General features: G+C 41.3%; 1 long non-coding RNA gene across 2 annotated transcripts in view; it reads left to right on the top strand.

The window, feature by feature from the left end:
- Positions 1-12,192, top strand: part of LOC121025466 (uncharacterized) — a 143,301-nt gene that overhangs the window by 38,563 nt on the left and 92,546 nt on the right. The window contains exon 3 of one of the 2 annotated variants that reach the window (XR_005788053.1): positions 11,331-11,371. The exons of the other annotated variant lie outside the window; for it this stretch is intronic. This is a non-coding gene — a long non-coding RNA (uncharacterized LOC121025466). The remainder of the gene's footprint in view (positions 1-11,330; positions 11,372-12,192) is intronic. 2 annotated transcript variants of the gene reach the window in all.

Below are 12,192 nucleotides of genomic sequence, written 5' to 3'. Positions count from 1 at the left end.
AAAAACTTCTTCTATTTGACACACACAAAGTTTTTTTTCTATTTGAGTTTAGTTGACACACAATGTTACATTAGTTTCAGGTGTACAGCATAGGTATTCAACATCTCTATACACTGTGCTATGCTCACCAAAAGTGTAGCTACCATCTGTCCCCATACAATGTTTTTTTCTTTCTTTCTTTCTTTCTTTCTTTCTTTCTTTCTTTCTTTCTTTCTTCCTTCCTTCCTTCCTTCCTTCCTTCCTTCCTTCCTTCCTTCCTTTCTTTTGGCCTTATTGCACTGACTAAAATTTTCAGCACTATGATGTATAAGAGTGGTAAGAGCAGGTATCCTTGCCTTCTTCCTGATCATAGGAAGTAAGTATCTAGTTTTTCACCATTAAGTACGATGTTAGCTGTAGGGTTTCTGTAGATGTTCCTTATCAAGTTGAGGAAGTTCCACTCTATTCCTATTTTTCTGAGTTTTTTTTTTCTTATGAATGAGTGTTGGATTTTATCAAATGCTTTTTCTGTGTGTACTGATGTGATTGTGTGATTTTTCTTTAACTTGTTAACATGGAAGATTGCGTTGCTTGATTTTCAAATACTGAAGCAGCATTGCATTCCTGGAATAAACTCTGCTCATGGTGTGTGTGTGTGTGTGTGTGTGTGTGTGTGTGTGTGTGGTGTGTGTGTGTGTGTGTGTGTGTGTATTTTTAATATTTAAAAAACATTGTAAGCACAATGTACCCCCAACATGGAGGCTAAAACTCATGACCCACCCCCCAAGATCAAGAGTCACATGCTCTACTGACTGAGCCAGTCAAGTGCCCCTATATATTTTATTTTTAAATGGGTTACCGAATTCTGTTTACTAAAATTTTTAAGAATTTTTCTACCTATGGTTATAAAATGCATAGTTTTCTCTTTTTGTACTATATTTAGTTTTTGTATCAGGGCAGTACAGTAATTTGGGAACTATCCCTTCCTCTTCTTTTTTCTGGAAAACATTATATAGAATTGCTGTTAATTCTTTAAAGCCTTGGTAGAATAGTTCAGTGAAACTATGTGGATGTGAAAATTTTTTTTTAATTGAAGTTATTTATTTATTCATTTTATTTTAATTTTTTTTTTCAACGTTTATTTATTTTTGGGACAGAGAGAGACAGAGCATGAACGGGGGAGGGGCAGAGAGAGAGGGAGACACAGAATCGGAAACAGGCTCCAGGCTCTGAGCCATCAGCCCAGAGCCCGACGCGGGGCTCGAACTCACGGACCGCGAGATCGTGACCTGGCTGAAGTCGGACGCTTAACCGACTGCGCCACCCAGGCGCCCCTCATTTTATTTTTTTAAGTAATCTCTACACCTAACATGGGGATTGAACTTACAACCCTGAGATCAAGAATCATTTGCTTTACTAAGGCAGCCAGGCACCCCTTAAATTGAAGTCTTTTAAATCAAGCCTTTTATGTATTTTTGTATTTATTTATTTATTTAAATGTTTGCTTATTTTTGAGGGAGAGAAAGTGTGGTGTAGGGATGGGGGTGGGGGTGGGGGGCGGGGACAAAGGATTTGAAGCAGGCTCCTTTGACAGGCTCCGAAGACAGCACAGAGCCTGATGCACTGCTGGAACCCATGAACCATGAGGTCATGACCTGAGCCGAAGTCAGAAGCTTAATTGACTGAGCCATCCAGTAGTCCCTAAATTGAGTCTTTAAAATGCTAAATAAATTTCCTTATAGTTATAAGGTTATTCAAACGATCTATTTCATGTTGAGTGAATTGTGTCAATGTGTGTGTGTTTTTTTTAAAGATTTTATTTATTTATTTATTTATTTATTTATTTATTTATTAAAAAAATTTTTTTTTCAACGTTTATTTATTTTTGGGACAGAGAGAGACAGAGCATGAACAGGAGGGGCAGAGAGAGAGGGAGACACAGAATCCGAAACAGGCTCCAGGCTCTGAGCCATCAACCCAGAGCCTGACGCGGGGCTCGAACCCACGGACTGCGAGATCATGACCTGGCTGAAGTCGGACGCTTAACCGACTGTGCCACCCAGGCGCCCCTAAAGATTTTATTTTTAAGTAATATCTATACTCAACGTGGGGTTCAAACTCACAACCCTGAGATCAAGAGTCACATACTCGGGGCACCTGGGTGGCTCAGTCGGTTAAGCGGCCGACTTCGGCTCAGGCCATGATCTCGCGGTCTGTGAGTTCGAGCCCCGCGTCAGGCTATGTGCTGACAGCTCAGAGCCTGGAGCCTGTTTCAGATTCTGTGTCTCCCTCTCTCTGACCCTCCCCCATTCATGCTCTGTCTCTCTCTGTCTCAAAAATAAAATAAACGTTAAAAAAAAAAATAAAAAACCACATAAAAAAAAAAAAAGAGTCACATACTCTACTGACTGAGCCAGCCAGGCACCCCCTAATTTGTGTTTTTTGAGGAACTGGTTAATTTCACTGAAATTGACAAATTTATGTTTACAGTTGTTCTTAGTATTTCCTTGTTATCCTTTTGATGTTTGCAAGGTATACAAAGTGTGTGTTCCCTTTTCTCTGTAAGGCTGACTAGAGGTCTGTCAATTGTTTTGATCTTTCTAAAGAGCCAGCTCTTTGTTTCACTGATTTTTTTCCTATTGTTTTCTGTTTTCATCTCATGGGTTTCTCTTATCTTTATTATTTCTTTCCTGCTTGCATTGCATTTATTTATTTATTTACTTACTTACTTATTTTATTTAAATGTTTTTTCATTGCATTTATTTTGTTCTTTTGCTAGGTCCTTGAGGTGGGAGTTTGGATTACTGATTTCAGATTTCTTTTTTTTCAATTATATGTTATTAGTGCTATAAATTTTCCTCTCAGCACTGCTTTAGCTGTGTCCCACAGATTTTAATATGTTGTGTTCTTATTTTCATTCAACATCAATATATTTAAAAATTTTTTTTAATGTTTATTTATTTTTGAGAGAAAGACAGAGCACAAGCAGGGGAGGGGCAGAGAGAGAGAGGGAGACACAGAATCCGAAGCAGGCTGTAGGCTCTGAGTTGTCAGCACAGAGCCTGATGCTGGGTTTGAACCCATGAACTGTGAGATCATGACCTGAGCTGAACTGACTGAGCCAGGCATCCCTCAATATCAATATATTTTTTATTTCCCTCAAAACGTCCCCTTTGGTTCATGGATTGCTTTTTATTTTATTTTATTTTATGTTATTTATTTAAGTTTTTTAAGTTTATTCATTTGTTTTGAGACAGAGACAGAGCAAGCAAGCAAGCAGGGGAGGGGCAGAGAGAGAGGGAGAGAAAATCCCAAGCAAGCTCTACGCTGTTAGCACAGAGCCTGATTTGGGGCTTGAACTCATTAACTGTGAGATCAGGTCTGAGATCATGACCTGAGCCAAAATCAAGAGTTGGACATTTAACCAACTAAGCTACCTAGGCACCCCATGGATTGTTTTTTAGTAGCGTGTTGCTTAGTTTTTCATTTGAACTCAGGGTTGTAAGTTCAAGTGCCACACTGGGTGCAGAGTTTACTTCAGTCAAGCAATCCATCAATCAAATCTTTAAAAAAAAATGTAGGGGGAGGTGCCTGGCTGGCTCATTCGGTGGAACATGCAACTCTGGATCTTGGGTTGTGAGTTCAAGCACCATGTTGGATGTAGACATTACTTAAAAATAAAATCTTTAAAAAAAAAAAAAAGTTGTGTTGCTCAGTTTCCAAGTTTGGAAATTTTCTTGTTATTTTTTTTTTAATTATTATTGATTTGTAGTTTGATTCCACTGTGGTCAGAGAACATACTCCATATGATTTCAGTTATTTGAAATTTGTTAGCGTTTTATGGCTTGGGATAGGGCCTATCTTGATATATGTTCCATGGGTATCTGAAGAGAATGTGTATCCTGCTGATGGGTAGAATGTTCAACAAATGTTTATTAGATCCTCTTGGTTGATGGTGTTGAGTTCTTCTATATCCTTGCTGATTTTCTGTCTACTTGTTATGTCAATTAGTAAGAGAGGGGTATTGAAATCTTCAACAATAATTGTAGATTTTTTTATTTCTCCTTTTAGTTCCATTAGTTTTGCTTCACATATTTTTTTAATTTATTTATTTTTTATGTTTTTAATTCTTTTTTTTAATGTTTATTTTTGAGAGAGACAGATAGAGTGTGAATGGGGGAGGGGCAGAGAGAGAGGGAGACACAGAATCCAAAGCAGGCTCCAGGCTCTGAGGTGTCAGCACAGAGCCCAACTTGGGGCCTGAACTCACGAACTGCGAGATCATGACCTGAGCCGAAGTCAGATGCTCAACTGACTGGGCCACCCAGGCGCCCCATAATGTTTATTTGTTTTTGAGAGAGAGAGAGAGAGAGACAGAGAGAGACAGAGAGACAGAGAGAACCCAAGCAGGGGAGGGGCAGAGAGAGAGAGGGAGACATAGAATCCGAAGTAGGCCCCAGGCTCTGAGTTGTCTGCACAGAGCCCGACGCCGGGCTCAAACCCAGGGACCGTGAGATCATGACCTGAGCCGAAATCGAGAGTCAGGCACTTAACTTACAAAGCCCCCCAGGTATCCTTCCCGGGTGTTTTGTTTTTTTTTTAAAGGTTTTATTTTTTTAAGTAATGTCTACACCCATTGTGGGGCTTGAACTCACAACCTTGAGATCAACAGTCACACACTCTGTCGCATGAGCCAGCCAGGTGCCCCTCTTCTGTTATTGTTGCTGTTGACATGCCTGCTGTCAGTTTTTCTTCATAATAATCTATTTTTCCTTCTGGGTGCTCTAAAATATTTTGTTTTTGATATTTGACAGCAATATGTTTAGATTTGTGTGAGATAAAAGAAAACATATATATTGGTCTCTGCCCCCAGTTCCTGGCACCGAACTCCTAAAACCCTTGTGATTTCCTAATATAGGAGCACTAAGAGCATCTTTTGTGCTGTTGGAGTGACTCTGCATGGATCGGGTCCTGCATGGCTCTTGGGTGGGGGCTGGTCACCAATAAGCCCAAGCCGTGATTAGTAGCTTGGGATTTTCAGCTTCCACCCCATCCTCCAGAGCGGGCACAGGGGCTGGGAACGGAGCTAATAATTGGTCATGCCTGCATGATGAAGTCTCCGTAAAATCCCAGAGAGCTTTCAGGCTGGTGAACACGTCTACACGGGGAGGGTGATGAACCCAACTCCATGGGGACAGAAGTTCCTTTGTTTGGGAATTGGCCATATGTGTCTTTTCATCTGACTGTTCATCTGTATCTTCTGCCATATCTCTTAATAAACTGGTAAATGTGTTTCTTTATGTTCTGTGAGCCACTTTAGCAAATTAATTGAACCTGAGGACGGAGTCATGGCAACCTCCCATTTGTAGTCAAATCGGATGGAAGTTATGAGTGACCTGGGGGCCTGCTACTTGCATTGGCATCTGAAGTAGGCAGTGGGAGGGTGAGCAGTCTTGTGGGACCTGAGTCTGAGACTCCTAACCTGTGGGGTCTGGCACTATCTCAAAGATAGTGTTAGAATGGGGTTAAATTATGGGATACCTGGCTGGTGTCACAGAGCATTGCTTGGTGTGGGTAAAAACCTGCATCTGGTGACCAGAAGTGTCAGAAGGGAAGTGTTCTGTGTGAGTAGGGTGTCTTTGTAAAAAAGTAAAGAAGATGGGGCGCTTGGGTGGCTCAGTTGGTTAAGCGTCCGACTTCGGCTCAGGTCGTGATCTTGCGGTCCGCAAGTTCGAGCCTCGCGTCGGGCTCTGGGATGATGGCTCAGAGCCTGGAGCCTGCTTTGGATTCTGTGTCTCCCTCTCTCTCTGCCCCTCCCCCGTTCATGCTGTGTCTCTCTCTGTCTCAAAAATAAATAAATGTTAAAAAAATTTTTTTTTAAAAGGAAAGAAGAAACACAGGAGGGGAGAACTGAGTTTTTCCCAACACACTAGGTAGACTATGATGAGGGAGCGTGGGGCGAGCTGAAGGCAAAGTACATGCTAACAGCACTGCCACCCTCCCCACCCTCCCCACCAGGTGGGATATGTGTGATATTCCTTGGACACTCCTGGCTGCCCAAGGACAGGGGAAAGGAAAGAAAGCAGATAGTTGACCGATAGAGATCACAGTCATGCAGGACAGGAGTCTCCTTCAGTTCATGGATAACTGAGTAAACTGCAAGAAAAAGGCAATCTTCTCCATAGCCTAATCTCCAGAAACCTACAGACTCCGTCTCCTGAAGCCCTAATATCACCCTCACCAAGATGGAAGGGGTTTACATGCTTGCCATGGTGATGTGACAAACTAAGGCAAATGAAAAATTAAATTCCCTTGCTGCCTACAGCCCATTGACAAGTCCTTGAGACCAGGAGAGTGTCCTCCCTCTGGGAGCTCAGCTGCCTCGATGATGACACTTTGCTAGGGGCAAAAGGCAATCTTGGCTTAACATTATCCTGACCCCCCAGGATCCTATAAGTCTACTGTACCATATAAAAATTCCTTTGGAAACTTCCTTTATCTCAACTCCCCCAAGATATATGCTGGCAATCATACTCCAGGCTTCTGGCCCCTGATATACATCTAAAGGGTCTCATGACTGAGGTTTTATTAAATGTTAATAAATGATGTTTCCCTAGCAACAGCTGACCCCTCAAGGTGCTGGAAACCTTGCTTCCAAAATATCTTAGAGATGTATGCTGTCCCTAACAGCCTCGCAATTTGAGGGTATATAATCAGTTACTCGTCACAACCCCAATGCAGCTCTTTCTGCCCACACATCCTGTCCCCATGCTTTCATAAAATCACCTTTTTGCACCAAAGATGTCTTCAAGAATGCTTTCTTGGCTGTCAGCTCCACCCCCCTCCATCACCCCAAAACCCCATCAGACTAGATTGAGGTTTTTCCCTACATAGGAAGAACAAATCTGAGTTTTTCCTTTACAACTTGGAATTTCTCTTTTTCAAATCCTGCTTTTGGTTTGTGCCTTCTGAATTTGAGGATTCATAACTTTCATAAATTCTGAACATTTCTCTGCTAATATCTCTTTGAATATTGGTTACAGACAAGTGTGAAAACACCCAGGGCTGTTGAAGCGTTAACATCTGTTTACTGTTCTGCCTTCAGCATCTTTTTTTGTTTTGGACTTTTGGAGATTTCCTCTTCTTTCTTGATGGCTGAGTTATGTTACACATCAAAAGGATTCAAAATAAACCTACAGGGGTGCCTCAGTCAGTTAAACAACCCTTGATTTTGGCTCAGGTCATGATCTTGGCTTAGGTCGTGATCTCACGGTTCGTGGGAACGAGCTCTGTGTCGGGCTCTGCATAACAGTGTGGAGTCTGCTTGGGATTGTCTCTTTCCCCCTCTCTCTCTGCCCCTCACTCTCTCTTTCTCAAACTAAATAAACTTAAAAAAAAAAAAGCAAACCTACAGAATTTCTAGGTATTTTGTAGGAGGAGATTTTTTTTTTAGGAGACCTAGTCTTCCATATTCCTGGAAATGGAAGTCCAAAGACTTTTCCATCCCTTCATTTGTCCCTGAGACAGTGTGTATGGCTTTATTGTAAGTACCATTTAAGAGTTAACTTTAAGGTAATATTAAGAGTTACAGTTGAAGGCTCATTGAGAATACTAGGCTGGAGACAACTGGCCCTGCTGGTCTCAGGAAGATGAGCCCTGGGGTTGAGGGCTGGAGAGATGTGGTGAGGAGGAAGATAAGCAGAATTTGCCTTCCTTTAAGTTTTTTGATTCCCCTTGTTTCTTTAAAACATTTTTTTTAATGTCTATTTTTGAGAGAGATAGAGAGGCAGAGTGTGAGCTGGGGAGGGGCAGAGAGAGAGGGAGACACAGAATCCGAAGCAGGCTCCAGGCTCTCAGAGCTGTCAGCACAGAGCCCGACGCGGGGCTCGAACCCAGGAACTGTGAGATCATGACCTGAGCCGAAATCGGATGCCCAACCGGCTGAGCCACCCAGGTGCCCCCGAAGCCTTGTTTCTTTTATGACTTGTGTTAGCTGTGTAAGTGTCGGGCATATTTTTTAAAGGATCCATGTGGCCTCTGTTTCATCATCTGTACAACTGAAGATAGTAGTTCCAATTTTGTAGGGTTGGTACAGAATTACATGACATGGCACATAAAAATGCTTGGCCCAGCCCCTGGCACAAAACAAGTATTCAAGGAACGTTAGTTCCTCTCCATCTCTTGATCTCTTGAGTAGCATTCCCTTTCTTTTTCCTGTCTCCATTTGCCTGCCAGCACTTAGGCCAGATGGGACTGGGGCTGGGTGGAAGGGGTTATAGTGGAGGCAATGTAGCATGGGACAAAGAGGAGCTAAGAAAAGGGCGGGGGGGGGGGGGGGGGGGGAGGAGGGGGGAGGGTCCTGTAATAGAACAATAGAACAAAAGGGAAATGTTGGTTGCCACTCCCAATGGGGCAGCCATTCATACATAGCATGGGGACAGAGAATGAAAGACCACCTACCCGCTCATCGTCTGAAATACTGTGGTGATGTTTCTCTTTATAAGCAGTATTTCCATCTCACGCAATTTACGCTGATCCATGATTCTTAGAAAACCGGCATCAAAGGGAAAAAAGAGGATGGGAAAGAGTCTAGACTTAAATCACAACCAAGAGTAAAAGAGGATATAATTCCTCTTACTTAGAATAAATGGAGTGTAGATTTAATGACATAAAAATGCTTTCTGGTTTTTCATTAATTGGAAAAATGTGTTTTCAGAGGAATAACTTGTCAGCTGCAGATTACAGGCTTTTAGTTAAGATCAAAAGGCCTTACTCTATGTAACACGCAATGTAAATGAAAACAAAATATACATCTATTTAGCATGTTATATATTGCAGCATTAAGGTATAATACTAAGAATTAAAAGCAGAATTTTAATCTTGTGTCTTAATTTATGAGTTTCTGGGTGATAGAGTTAGATTTTATAGTCATTTATATGGGCTTGCTTCGTGGTTTAATTTTAACCATATATTACTGTTCCTAATTCAAATGTCAGAGGCTTAGATTAAGAACTCAAAGAGGATTTAAATTATGGGCTCGTGCTGTTTTTCACTTGCCTGATTTACCCATTGCAGTAAAGCATGAATTATAACCTCGCTATTCCCTGGAAACCATGACTAATACTAGAAATAATAATAATTGCTACCACTCCTTAATCAAGAGAAACAGCATAAAAGCAGTAACTGATTTGGGATGTGGACAGGAGATTTATTTTAGAGAGTGAAAATAGGTGATTTGCATATACTTTAAGGGAAAAGATATAGGGCTGGTTTTGTGATAATCAGGCAATTGTTATTCAAGAGGAACTTTAAGAAATTTTATAGAGAAGAGAGATTATTTTGCAAGCTGGGGGTTGGAAGAAGGACCCGTGTATAGTTCTGAGGTCGGGATACAGCTCAACTGGTTAGTATATATATTTTTTAAGTACATCACTCAAAAAAGAAGATCATTGGGGCGCCTGGGTGGCGCAGTCGGTTAAGCGTCCGGCTTCAGCCAGGTCACGATCTCGCGGTCCGTGAGCTCGAGCCCCGCGTCAGGCTCTGGGCTGATGGCTCGGAGCCTGGAGCCTGTTTCCGATTCTGTGTCTCCCTCTCTCTCTGCCCCTCCCCCATTCATGCTCTGTCTCTCTCTGTCCCAAAAATAAATAAACGTTGAAAAAAAAAATTAAAAAAAAAAAAAAAAAGAAGATCATTGTTTTAGAATCCCTATTTTCTAATATGACTTCTTGACCATAAAACAGTAATCTGAAATAGCAGTATTAGGTATATTAACATATTTAGTTAGAATTGTGTTCTATTGAATCTACTGTAAAGTAAGGATTGTTATTTTTAGCTGTGTAAGAATTTGCAATAATTTATATTCACACGAGGGTTGAGTCTTGAGAGCACTGGACTAGTGTGCTCCAGGCCTTTCCCGCCATAGTCCTCAGCCAAGCTCCAGGAAAACAGTCTTTCCCATTTCTCTTTGTAGTGCTTCTCTATAAAAACGTGCTGTCGGCTACTTATCCCAAAGACATCAAAGCTACAGTATTTGTGTGGGGGTAGTGGAGTTCAATTTTAACCTAATTAAAAACCATTTACAGATACATAGTATATTGACAGAGTCCAACTTCAGTTAAATAGATGTCTCTCATTTGTCATTGATTTAGAGAAACTGAAATCAAGACATTTATGTAGTAAATACAAACAACAATTGTGTGTGCTTATGTTTTGCAACTTCATTTTTTTAATGTTTATTTTTGAGAGAGAGAGAGAGAGAGAGTGCAAGCAGGGGAAGGGCAGAGACAGAGACACAGAATCCAAAGCAGGTTCCAGGCTCTGAGCTGTCATCACAGACCCCGACGCGGGGCTCAAACTCACGGACCATGAGATCATGACCCCAGCCGAAGTCGGATGCTTAACCGACTGAGCCACCCAGGCACCCCATGCAACTTCATTTTCTTTTTAAAAGACAAAGTTGCTGCTGTTATATCTGCTCTCCACCCCCCCCCCCCCATCCATCATCAATAGAAATGCCCAATTCTTTCCCTAGTGTAGCGGTTGAATTCCGGCTCTGAAATTAGTCTGGCTTCATATCAGACTCTACCGCTTACTGTGATCCTTGTCAAATTACTTAGCTCCTCTGTGCCTCAATTTCTTCTATAAAATGGTGATACCAATGCTTTTCGTTTTATAGGGTTGTTATCAGCCTGAAATGTGATAATGCACGTACAGCACTTCCCATAGTATCTGGGATATAGTACACAGTGAATGCTCAGTAAAAGTTAGCTGTCATTACTCTATCCTGGAGCGATAAATGACAGCACAGAGTTAATATGTAACTATGATCAGCATTTTGTCAATCTCAACAACCAATGTTTTGATACAATAACATGTCTTAATGAGAGCACTACTACCCTTTTTACCATTAGGTTGGGAATAGTATAGTCACAATTTAATTTACTAATAATTCTTTAGACATTAATTAAGCAGCTGCCAGTCAACTGCATATTTGAACAGACCTTCTTTATGCATCATTATCTTCTATCACAGCAAATCATTTCACAGGCCATATAGACTTCATCTGATGAAGAGGTCTGAAAAGGGGATGGCAAATCTAAAACGGGGAAAATATTAGAAATGGCGCAAAATTGAGCTTTCATAGAGGAACGATACGTGAGGCAATATTAGTTAAGTAATTCTATTACCGGAATCTCTGACACATTACTGTTTTTGCTTTTAGTCATTCTACTCTGACATTTTGAGTAAAGCATGTTATTTATTATTTTAGTGTTAATCACATTTTTCCCTCTAAAATACGTAATTGAAAATTCTGCTGCATTTGTAAGTGTAATTTTTTTTTTAACAACCAGGGAATAAAACTTTGCAGGGCATCGTGGCTCCAATTTGGTGGGTAAGTCAATGAAAAGATGAATTCCTTAAATTCTACTTTACAGTAAACTTTTCAGAAACTAGGCAGTTGTGTTCAGTTAGGGCTACCCATGTACATTCAATGCCATAGTGTGTGATTACAGGGGAAACCAGAAAATATGTTCTTCTCCCAACACTGACTGTAGCCTGTGTGTTATCGCTAGAAATGGAGCGAGGAGTTGTCACAGAGAGTGCTTCTTCGGCAGCGCGCATTTACCTCCCTTCCCCCCATGGCTAGAGACGCCCGGCCCTTTGCCAGCTGCTGTGTTCAGTTGTCTGGGTTATTTTGGGTGGCAGTGGGTTGATTCCAGTGGGGGAAACAGTTGTATAGCTCTGTTTTTTAAAATGTTCTGTTCAAACCTGTTATGAGAAATTTGGGGGTGGAGATCCGTCTTCCTGAAGCAGTTTGCCTGAGTTCTGGGAGATTGGCGACGCTGTAAATTTCAGAAGCCTGTAGAACGTGGTAAAGAAACCAACCATTTATTAATTTTAACTACCCACTATAAAAGGGGTTTCAGAATAGCTTACTGAACAAGGGAATGCTATGGACACTGCAGTAAAACATTTGGATCTTCAGATAACCTTTGGGCAAGGGTAAGTGGGAAGATGTGAGTGGAATTGATAGATGGTACAATCAATTGGATTGGTAGCTAGCTCATTACCCAAAGAGATGGATTGATGAGATCCTGGAGAAATGCCTAGTCCCACCAGCAGAGCACTGCTTAAGCCTTGTCATGTGTTAAACATTTTCAACAACAATGTGGGTGGAAATACGGAAAGCATGCTTGCCAGGTTTAAGGGGAT

Source organism: Herpailurus yagouaroundi, unplaced genomic scaffold, assembly GCF_014898765.1.
Source record: "Herpailurus yagouaroundi ecotype Mexico unplaced genomic scaffold, PumYag 67641, whole genome shotgun sequence".
In the NCBI taxonomy this organism is placed as follows: Eukaryota; Metazoa; Chordata; class Mammalia; order Carnivora; family Felidae; genus Herpailurus; species Herpailurus yagouaroundi.
Note: the sequence above shows the minus strand (reverse complement) of the source record. Positions and strands in the feature narration are given on the sequence as shown.